Here is a 12,110-nt window from a genome sequence, read left to right on the forward strand (position 1 = left end):
GCGCGCGCGTGTGTGTGTGCAAGCACGTGTGGAGCCTGACAGACACGTGTGTGTGCAGACTGATGAGTGTGTGTGTGTGTGTGTGTGTGTGTGTGTGTGTATGCACATGTGGAGCCTGGCAGACACTTGTGTGGAGTCTGACATGTTCATGTGGGTGTGGAGCCTGACAGACGTGTGTGCAGCCTGATGGACGCGGGTGTGTGTGTGTGTGTGCACGCACATGTGGAGCCTGATGCGTGTGTGAGTGTGCACACGGTGTGTGTGTGTGTGTGTGTGTGTGTGTGTGTGTGTGGAGTCTAATGGACATGCATGCCTGTGTGTATGTGCACGTGTGTGGAGCCTGACAGGCGTGTGTGTGTGTGTATGCGTGTGTGTATGTGTAGCCTGATTAACATGTGTGCATGTGTGTTGGGGACAGAGGTGTCTGTCATGCAGCGCAGGCAGCCGGTGAAGACATACAGGGTTTGTGCTTCTTTACATGACGGGTATCTGTTTTCCAGTCATCTTCAGAAATCACACAAGCACACACCCATACACACTCTGCAGTGGGGAGAAATACACACACTACATTGGGGAGAAACACACACACATACACCCATACTACCTTGAGAAATTCATGTGTGCACAAGCTACATGGGGGAGAAACACGCACACACTGCACTGGGGAGAAACATACCTGGGATTCTCTCCCTGGGCCTGACTGAAAGCTGGCTGAAGTCAGTGGGAGTCGAGCCCTATGTGCCTTTCATTCTGGATTTCAGGAACAAAAAAAAAATAGGTACCCGTGTACCGCATGTGTGCACCTACTACAGATTATGTGTGCTGCATCCGAGTACTCTTCCTGATACATCGATGTACATTGTATGCGACACTTGATAGCATACAGAACAGTTTTTTCTAGTCTAGCTCAGATAGACACAGAAATAAGCTTTCATGGTTTCTGGTATTAAAAGTCTGGCTAGCATGGAAAAGAAATGTGGGCTTTAACACGCTGAAAGTGAGAGCACCGTGTCAGGTAACAGCTGGGGTTTCTGTTGGAACAATGCAGAGAAAGGAACGAAAGGAAAAGTACCCGAATGGACGATGTAAAAATGCTTGGAGAAAGGGTGCACACACTTTAATGTCTGGTAGGAAACAGGAGTGTGTGTGTGTGCTAAAAAGACTTTCATATGTCTCCTTCCCAACCCCTCACACAAATATGAAAATATTGCAGTGGACTAAGAGACATTGAAAAACAGCTGTCATCATGATGACCATGCCAATGTTTTCAGAAGAATATGGCCACACTCCAAGCGGGGAAATACCATGTGAGTTCACCATCAATTTTGGTCGTTATACCATGTAATAATGCTGAAGTCTTCAGCCTTTTCCACAGCACAGTGTAATGTGAGGGTCAGAAGTTCAGAACAGTTTGAATCTGAATTATTTAACACACACACACACACGCACGCGACACACACTTTTAATTTCCATGCCATTTAAAAAAAAAACCCCAAAATGCAAGAGCCCGGTTCAGTGTTATTTACACTGGTGCAGTGTTATTTGCCCAGCGTATATACTTGACCCTGAATCTGATGAAGCCGATGAGAAGAAATCTCAATGGGACTGTTGACCTAACAAGTAGCATGTCAGTCTCCCGGTGGCATTTGAATGTTCGCGGAGTGAATGCTTCAAGACAGGAGAGCGCATAAAACAGAGGTTCCTTGGAATCCTTAATTAGACAATGACTTCAGAGCGCTGGTTTGTGTTTCTATCCTCTAGTGCCTCCTACTTGGTTTTTGTGACCTTGAGGTTAGGGATACCCACCCTCTCTGTTTATTATTAATAAAATCTTGCACTTCCATGAACTAGTCCTAAGGGATTTTTCCCCCTTAACGTAAGTGTTCCCATCATATTTACCTCCCAGGTCTGTTGGGAGGATCTATTCAATAGTTGGGAGGTACTTTTAAGCCATAAAGCTGTTTGTTTTCCTATTTCTATTGCATAATACATAATACCAAAATAATTTCATAGTCTTTTACATTCTAAGCATTTCATTCAGAAGAAGCAGTTTAAACCTTTCCCCTTGGTTTTCCCCTATCCCAGTATGTAAATGTTGATAGTCCTACTTAATTAACATAGGGACAGAGTCTCACTTGTCACATAGTAAACTCAAAGTAAGATTTAAATGCTAGATTTAAAGCAATATAGCTCAGAATCTACCCCATATTTTGTAAGTCAAACTGAATAATCAATATGCATTTTTCACTAAATGTAGTATTTCCAGTTAATTGAAGTGGTTAGATACTCTTGACTTTAATTGTAATCATTGCTGAAGAAAGGAGTTCAGTTTACTCTGACCATTTCTCTTCATACACCTTCTTTCCCTGCTCTCAGTTTGTTGAAGAAGGATCTGTTCTAGCTTCCTCATGGATATTGCTAGCTAGGCTTCATGGAAAGAGGCAGGTGGAAAGATGATTCTCTGTGTCCTGGAGTCAAAGTGTGCAGTGGCAGCATATACTGCTTTTAAAAATAAGGTCAACACCTGGATTGTAGGATGTTTCAGTGATCGTCAGTCACTGTCCCTGACAGGTGGAATGAGCCAATGCTATCCAGGACATCTGTTTGATATTGTACCTCCATTTTAGTACCCAAAAACTGATGATAGCTTGCCTATCCTATCATTTAGGAAACAGTAATACATAACTTAAATGGAAAATAGGACATTTAATAAAACATTTAATATCTGACAGAGTTTAGAGGCTAATGAAATAAACAATTTACATAGAAACAAACACTAGGTTTTGTTTTATTTCGCTTTTTAATAAGTTGTAGAATTAAGTCCGGAGCCACAAACTGTTGTTTCTGAAAATCCTGCAGCACCCTGAGATGAGACAATCAGCTGGGCCTCCAGGAAGAGGAGACTTTCCCTTTCCACTGTGCATTACTATATTGCAATCTGATGGGAGTAATACTGCTTGCATCCTTCTCTGCTGTCTGTTTTGAAACCAAAGGTGTCTTGCGCTGTCAGAAGATCAGGTCCATATTCTGGTTCAATATTAGAGGACATACAGTACTACTCACTTTACTGTACATTTTGTTCCAGTCTTCAAAATAGCTGATGACAGTGCAGTCAAATCAGCTGCTGGCAGCACAGTGCAGGTACCAGGGTAGCGATGAGCCGCCAATATTTTAACAAGGGGCTCCCAGAAACATCTCCAGTTTTCCCTGGGATAAACCCTATGCCCCGGGACTGGGTCTGCTGCATTGATGACAGATGGGAAGGATTTTCATTTATTTTAGTCAACTTGGAGGCACACTTCTTTGGCACATTATTGAAATTCCAGTTTTTTGGCATGATCTGGTCCATTCTAAAAGCAAAGAGATTTCATCACCAAAGTATTTGTATGAGCCATTACTGAGATTCTTTAAGCAGTAGCTAGAGACGGGTGACTACCAGGGGAAGCAAGAGTGTTTGGCTCTGCATTCAAACTTTGTGTCTTAGGCCAAATATCTGCTTTTAATTAGTGGAGATCTTCTTAATCACATGCATACATAGTTGAAGAAAACACAGATGCTATAATTTTTTTCTGCTGTTTGCAGTCCTAGTAATAGATGTCTAGAAAGACTGCAGTACTCTTGTTTTGGGAATTCATGATGAATGCCTTCAAAATAGTCTATGTGAATTACATAAGAGTAGATAAGAACAAAGTCTTCAGAAGTGGCACATGTCAGTAAGGGTGGTGACTCCTTAACATATCCAATAGGTTAAGCGTCCAATGATCTTTTTAATCATTCCAACAGCTTTTTGCTATGTTTCCAGACCAATGTAAAAGGTCCTTAATGCAAGTGAAAGTTAGGCCCTGTGTATTGACCTTTTTAGTAATATGATTTTGCTTGTTTTTAATGGTAAAAAATGTTAGCTCCTACTCGTTTTTAAGATTTGTCTGTGTGTCCATGTTATAATTATCCTTAACGTTCAATTACAAAATAAACAGGAAGTTACATTACAAATCTTATTGTAGAAGACCTGCAGCTTGAATTAGTTGTCTAAAATAAATATTCATTTAATATTACGGGAAAATCCTGACCCTTAGGAAGTCAGACTCTAGTTGACCTCAGTGAGGCCAGGATTTCACCTTAGTTTTAACTATGTGTAACTAACTGGCTGTGTGTGTTTGCATGGTGTTCCTCCTCATCTTACATACATTTTTCCAGCTTGTTGAGGCATGTAGCTGAATAAGGGAGGTAGAATTAACAGGAACAATATTGTGTAACAATTAAGTAATTATAAAAGAATTCCTGTTGTTATTTTTGTAGGGCATATAAAATATCCAGCCCTGTAGACAGTAATACCATCAAATTCAGCGATAGTTGTGTCTGAGCCAGTGGGAATGGGCCTATCTGACCTCTTTTTGTTGGTTAGAGGTTATGAAAGTGTGACCTAGGTATGAAAACGTGACTTAGGTTTTTCAGGATTGCAACAGGGTAAGTAGATCTGGAAAAGAACTTGGATCTGGAAAAGACCTGTTAGAGCCTTGCCAGTACAGAATTATTCCATTTATTATGTTGTCAAAGATTTCTTCCAGCCTATCTTCAAATATCTTAAGTAATGAGAAGCTCTTCTAGAATGACTTACACACCCAAACTCTGTTATTCATACCTGCATGGCAGCATCCTCTCCATCCTGGCCACCTGCATACAAGTTCCAGATTTACAAGAGGGCATTAATTCTTCCTTTGGCACTTGCACAGGGACTACTGGCAGAAGCTTTGGTTCCCCATTTCAGTTCTTCAGCCACCATTGCTGTCGAAGAGCCTTGTTTAGTTAGGTACAGGGTTGCCCTAACCATGCTTCCTTGTACCCTTCCCTGTAACACCCCCTGTAGTGGGGACTGTATTCAGTTTTCAGTATCGATAACAGACTTGCAGCAAGTGTGCTTGTTTGCAGGTGATGGATGAAATTCCTGATGTCGGTATGTATTTCCTATTACATAGAAGTACATGGAGACAGCCCTGCACTGAACAGTTTATTTTTGCAAAATCATGTTAACCTTTATTTCACTGGTTTTAAGCAAAGGATCCTACAACCTTTGCAAACAGGACTGAGCACGTATTCACAAGTCATTTATGTGAACATTAATTTCTACAGAAACTAGACGCATTATGCTCAGGAAGCAACTTATTCCTCAGATACATTTCTTTTATGTATGAATTGTCCATGTCTTGAATATGTTTTATGTATGTTTGTTAATTAACACCATTCAACAAATGTTGTAAATGAATGTGTTCCTACAAAAGGGTTATTCATAGACCGCTTGCTTCAAGTATTCTATATTCACAACCTATCACTTGAGTTGTGTGATTGATCGCCTGTGTCACATTTTCTGTTTGGATGACATAAGTTTTATACAGAAGCATGCCTCATTAAGTTACTGTAAATTTGGTTCTCTCAGGGGTGGGGCAGAAGCATTTTAGCAGAAGATGAACAAAAGCAGAGGACTTTTGAGTGACTTTTACCTTTGCCTTTTACATTTTACCTTTACCGTTACCTTTCCTCCTTCCTATAACAGTACTATATTCTGGTCCAGAGCCGAAAAAAGTCTGTTTCTGTAGAATTTCATGTTTTATTTGACACAATCACATAAATTACTTGTGAATATATGTTCAGTCCTGTTTGCAAAGGTTGTAGGATCATTTGCTTAAAACCAGTGAAATAAAGGTTAACATGATTTTAGCTGTGTAACCTAAAACTACTTCATCCCAGAACTTGATAGGAACTTGAAGGGAGCCTGGTTTTAGAAGAATAAATAATATACTGAGTTGGATTCCCTTAAATATGATTAAGCCTTTTTCGAAAACTTCTCTTAGAAGACAGAAAGGGATTCAGCTACTAGCTAGTGTCATTAGTTTGATTTCTGACGGGCAGTAATCGAAGTCAGAGTCCATTGTCCACCATTTTGAATTATTATGTTGAAGTCCTGGACAGGCTGGGTTTCACTGCAGAAAAGTTTACTTTCTGGTAGAACTTTGCAAAACTTTATTAACATTTTAACTTGGTTTTCAAGTGACCTCTTTGCGGACCTATGCTATATCTTTCTCACTGCCATTATGCTAATTGGCTAAGTGCCAGACTTCTTGCTTAGCGTTTGAAAAAATAGACTCCATGCTACTGGTTTTAGTATTTTATTCATTGAGCCATAGATTTTAAAGCTAAAAGGAAGCATCATAATTATCACAGGTCTAATCTGATCTTCAGTAAAACAGCAGCCAGAATTCGTGCAAAGAATCCATGTCTTGTTGGTAAATTAGAATATATAATTTTAGAAACAAATCCAGGCATGCACTCTGATTTAAATACTTCATTAATAGGGAATCCACCACCTCTTAATAGGTTGTTTGAATGGTTAATCACCCACACTGAATGTCAAAGGATTCCTTGGAGATAGTCGAACTGTTGTAAGCAAACTCTGAAAGTCTAAGCCTAGTCAAATTGTGTAAAGATTTGGTTTTGTACATCCTCTTGGTGTATTCCCTTCCACTATTATGTAGAGAGGCACAAACATGTGCAAGAAGTGGGAACTGTCTTAGGAACTATTCCTCAGTATTTAGGACAGGAAAAAACATTTGAAGGAGAGGAATTTCCTCCTACCCATCATTTTTAAAAGCTGTTTTATAGGAGCCAGAAAGAGGAACCACATGTGATCTGAGCAAATCGACTGGAGAATTGTATCCAAGTGCCCTTGAAGAATGGAAAGTGTGCAAAGGTACGCTCAGACACGTAGGTGGGAGAAGGCTGCTTTCTGTGAAGATCCTTCTGATGAAAAATATTGTTCCATGATCATTAGCTGCAAATGACTGAGAAGTGTCAGGGGTACACTTGCGCTGCATTTTATTTAGAGTTCAGCTGAAGGCTCACAGAGCTGCTCCCCGCTCCTTGCCCCGCACTCACCTGATCCTGCTTGGAGCTTTCCTTCCTGGATACTTCAGCTGAAATGTGAAGCCCTAATGACCCGGCATAATTTGCAGTTGTTCAGACTCAGGCTATATTTTAGCACTGTAGAAACGGGATATCTTGAGTTCCTTTCAGTCAGTGATGATGACATTAAATAGGGCTATATCTAAAAGTCCCTCCCCTCCCTGTGCTAATGGGAGAATAATCCCTGTTTCATTTTTAAACTAAAGGTGGATTCATGTCTGGCAAAGTTGCCTCACATAGGGAAAACTGCTACTGAAATAAATGATGAGCTCAGTGAGTGAAAATATTTAGACTGCACTCTCTAAATGTGGATTCCTTCTGTGCCCAAGGCAATGAAAGCCCTTAGGTAGTGCCTGTGTATAGATTTTTCCCATTGTGGGAAAAAAATGAGATTTTTTTTCTTTGTTAGCCCAAGGCTCCCTTCTTGAAGTTGATACTGATTGTTGATGTTGATTTTACGTTTCATAAACAACCAAGCCATGTTCAAGAAGCTGGAGACTGACCCCACAGATGACATAACCACTGGCGGTGGAGGAAAACACAGGATCACCTCTATTTGACAATGAAAGGAAAAGGGCACCTTTTCTTGGAGTCTATCAGCAACTTTCAGGAGACACGAGTTCAGTCTTCATATCAGAAAGGAGTTTGTTTATACACTGATAATTTATTTCTTACTAGGAACCTATCTAAATTCCTTTGAATGCAAGAACACAATAGGAAGGTTGCCTAAATGTGAAGTTTTTAAGTCCTCCTTGCAAAGCTCCTCTCATCAAAAGCAAGCAGGTTTTTTTTAAAGGCAAATAAAATCATATTGATTCACTGTTGCAAAGCAGGTGAATAGATTTCCTGTTACAAGCTAGAAAGATGGTTAGATGTGTTAGTCTCAAGTCAGGCAAAAGGCAGGGGAGAGTGGCACCTTAAAGAGTTACTGGTTTGGAGAGAGAACCATTTGACGAAGCTCATGCCTCTCACAAGCCGGTTTCTCCTGCCATGCCTTCTGCTCGCTAGAGCTGGTATACTGATGGGACAGTTTTCAAAGGCTGATACAGTGCATCTTGCAGCCTCTTAGTAACAGGGGGTACAAGAGATGCTTTACTGTGGAGTTGACTAATTAGCTCCACAGTAATGTCACCGTTTACACATTTGTCCCTATTAGACCAGAGTAAACTAATTAACTCCACTGTAGGATAACACCGCCTGATGCAAGTATTATCCTGTAGTGGAGTTAGTTATTCCACTGCAACACACATGTAGATGGTGACTGGCACTGCCTGGGGCATGCGGGTGCTACAGTGTAGGACCTGCCTCCCAGCTAGCCCCACATCGTGGCACCTTGTGCCCCAGCCAGCCCCTGCGCAGCACACTGAGTTGGGGTGGAGCAGCTCTGGACTGGCATGCTGACTCACCAAGCCCCCTGCCAGCCAGGGCTGCTCTGTCTCAGTTCAGTGTGCTGCAGTCCAGAGCTCATATGTAAACGCTGCACCCGGGACCAATAAACTCTGGTGCAAACTGTGCCAGATTTTATTGTGTCACATTAATACCACATGTAGATGTGCCCAGGGAGTAGAAACTCCCCCCTTCACTGGGCAGGGAGGTTGGGAACATTTTTGTGAGGGGATGCTTATGGACCCTTGCTTCACTGAAAAGCCCTGTGCCAGGGATTTATGATAAGAAGAGATGTGAGGGCCAGATCACACATAAATAAATTTGGCGTGGGAATCTAGACCTAACATTCTGCTTTATGTACAGTATATTTTGCCAAGGCACATGCACTGTATCAGAGATCAGCAATATATTTTGCAGGAATGAGACACAATTATACTTCTGGAAAGTATGTTTCTTTATGTCTTGCACTATGCATAGGTATTTCTGGAGATATTAAGTATCTGTACCTCGACAGCAGTTTCTCTGAAAAGTGGTTTGCTACCAATCTAGCTGTTTCAGGGATGGTGTTTAGTGTAGTGCTGTCTTTTTACTTAACTAATAACATGTCATTTTCTGCAAGGCTTTTTCTTTTTATATTACTTATCGTAAGGGTTTTCCAGAAATCACTTAGTAGTAAACACTTACCCTGATTTCATTTGGAGAAGGTATGCAGATAAATGACTTGATCCTGTGAAGTGCCTCAACTTCTACAGGTGCCAATCGGAGTTGGGGGCACTCAGCATCCCACAGGATTGGGCCCATCATTACTACAACTAACATTTAAAAAAATGCCGAACAGCCACATTTTCAAAGGTATTCAGATGCTAAGAGATACCCAGAGTTACTTTAGTGAGTTATGTGCATAATACCTACTGATTTTTCAATTAAATTAGACACCGAAGCTGTCTAGGCACATTTGAAAATCCCACTAGGTGTTTAAGTAAAAGAACTTATGAACTATCTCCGAAAAACTGGGTCTTAGACACAAATAAAACATTTACTGTCTTGTGAAAACAAACTTTTCTCCCTGCGTATTTCCTGTCTCCTATAATTGCAGTGATAGATGCAGAGAAGAAAACATCTGCTCATATTAAATGCAATATGATAAACAAATAATTTAACAAAAACCTCACCTATTGTTCTTTCTTTAAGGAAAATGTTTTCTGTATTGTCTTTTAGTGAGCACCTCGAATGAGCGACCCGGATCTTTGTTTAAGGAGATACTTACTTTGTTTGTACATTGTTTCCTAGCCTAGATAAATACATATTTGCGGAATTCCCTTTACCAATACATTTCTATTTTTAGTAAGTGGTTTTATTTTCTCCTTAAAAATAGTGCGTGGGTGTGTTTACACAAAGTATTCTTGTGTGTGTGTTTGCGTGTACGTCTGCATATGTATAAAATTCAGCTTGTTTATATAACAAAGCTGGAAAAATTCAGAGGTAAAGTTTCAAACAAGGTGTATCCGTCCACGGTAATGATCAGAATCAGAGGTGTAACTAGCAGTTTTGATGCCATGGGAAGAGATAGTGGAGAGCCAGAAAGGGGCACGAGCACCAGAGAGTCTTACCTAAGCTTCAAAGACCCTGGCTGCAGCTGCTACCACCCTGGCTCCCTACCCGCTAGCTGCAGCTGTTGCCGTAACAGGTCCCTGGAAAGCATCATTCTGGTGCCCACTCACCTCACCCCGTTACAGCGGGGAATTCAAGTAATTCCCAGTTGTCGCTTTATGCTTTCCACAAAACCATTCCGAAAAATAGGCCTAGGTTTATGAAACAAGTGTTAATGATCAGTGAGCACATGAAGTAGGGCCAAATTTTGTCATAAAACTGGGCTCACATAATCATATGCACTGCTGTACTCATGCACACAGTCCCTTGACTTCACTGCCATACCCATGGGAGTGAAGTGACACATGCAGGTAAGCATTTGCAGGACTGGAGTCCAGGATATGACCATTCTGGAACAGAGACTATTACCTATCTGTGTACAGTCTGAACACTCTGGGGGCCTAGAGGGACTAATATAATATTATCAAATCAGAAGAATTAATAACAAAAAAGGAGCATTGCTGGGTGCCCTTATTCTGCTGCAGAATGCATGCCAACTCTCTGATGTATGTGCTATTTCTGCTAGCTCACATATAAAGAAGTCCTGATCCTGATCCTAGGAGAGAGGCTCCCTTTGATATGTTCTCCTCCTGATATGTCTCCTGTTGCAGAGCATCTCAAGAGCTGATTTTGGAGGGGGCAGAAGAAGAGCAGAGAATTCCTTAAGTGCCATTTAAAGCTCACTTTAGCTAAATCAATGGTGCAGTTGCTCACCCCAGCCCCAACTGTGTTAAGGCCTCTCCCAAATTAGTTTTGTTCTAACTATATAGGAAAGGCATTTTCCTTCCGTTTATTTTCTCCTCAGTAGAGAAACTCAGCTTATGAATAACATGACAAAATTACCATTTCAATGTAGCTGCAGACATGCTAGAAAAACTGTTCTCTGAATGTGGTTTGATTGCAGATTCACAGCAGTTCCCAAGTTAAAGGGATAGCTTTAGGAGAGAGAACTGAAAAACAGTCACCTACCTTGACATTTGTGCTCTATCAAAGCCTTGTTTGCAGGAATTCCCACCCTTGCCCTCTTTCTTAACACCTTTTCCGAGCAATCCTTACTGTGTTCAGAAATTGTTTAAACATTGAAACACCCAACCTGCCATTGCATTAGCATTAAGCAAAGCAGTGGACACGTATTTTGAGGCTGAACCTGGAGGGCCTTACTGAGATAAAATTCACATTGACATTAGGCTCTGTGATAGGATATGGCAAATGTCACCTGAGTTATTAAAAGCAAAATATAATGATGGGCTTCATTTAGTATTTGAGTAAGCCTATACCAATGTGGAGGAAATTCCCTCCTAATCCCAGCCGCTGATTAGTTTATACTCTGATCCACAGAGTTTGCCAACCTTTATAATTTTTATGCTACCTGGAGTGGCTGCAGATGCTATTATGCTTTCTATAAGCGGCTAATCTTTTCAGAAATTTAGGATTAGAAAGGTACAATAAGAACTTTGAATTTAAATGTAATTGCTCTTCACTGCCCAGTGACAGACTATCTTAGGGTATCTGAGATGCTGAAAAAAGCCTGGCCTTTCTGGCAAATGGCTCTAATTTTACCTGGTCCAGCACATGAATGATGGTTTTAAAATATGATATCTTGTGAGGCATCAGGGATAAACATCAAAACAAGCTGGGATTCCTAAAGATCTAGGGTCCTGAGTCCTTAACTACTACAGATTCTCCACAAGTATTTCACTTGAGTGACTAACATGTACATAAGAGATTAAAGGACTGGTGCCTAGCGTCATGTTCATCAGTGCTTGCTACTCTTTGTGATTCACAATGACTAGGTCTTGGACCTTAAAATCATAACCTTCTGATGATCATCCTGCCTTTTAATCCACCGTGTTCACCCTTACCTGGTACCAGTAGATGCTGATATCTTGAAAACTACATAAGGTGGTACCAAAGCTTAGCTATTTAGCAGTCTGTAATCTGCGCTTCTGAATGGTATTGAAGTAAAGTTACTAGAAAAAAACACCCCTCAATTGAATTTCAAAAAATGTTTTCTGTTTTTCAGATCTGGTATAAAGCTGTTAATTTGTAAACTCATGTGTTTGAGATTATTCGTTGCTAAAATCATGCAGGATACATAGAAAAGATCCAAAAGTCTT

Source organism: Alligator mississippiensis, chromosome 1, assembly GCF_030867095.1.
Source record: "Alligator mississippiensis isolate rAllMis1 chromosome 1, rAllMis1, whole genome shotgun sequence".
NCBI lineage: Eukaryota > Metazoa > Chordata > Crocodylia > Alligatoridae > Alligator > Alligator mississippiensis.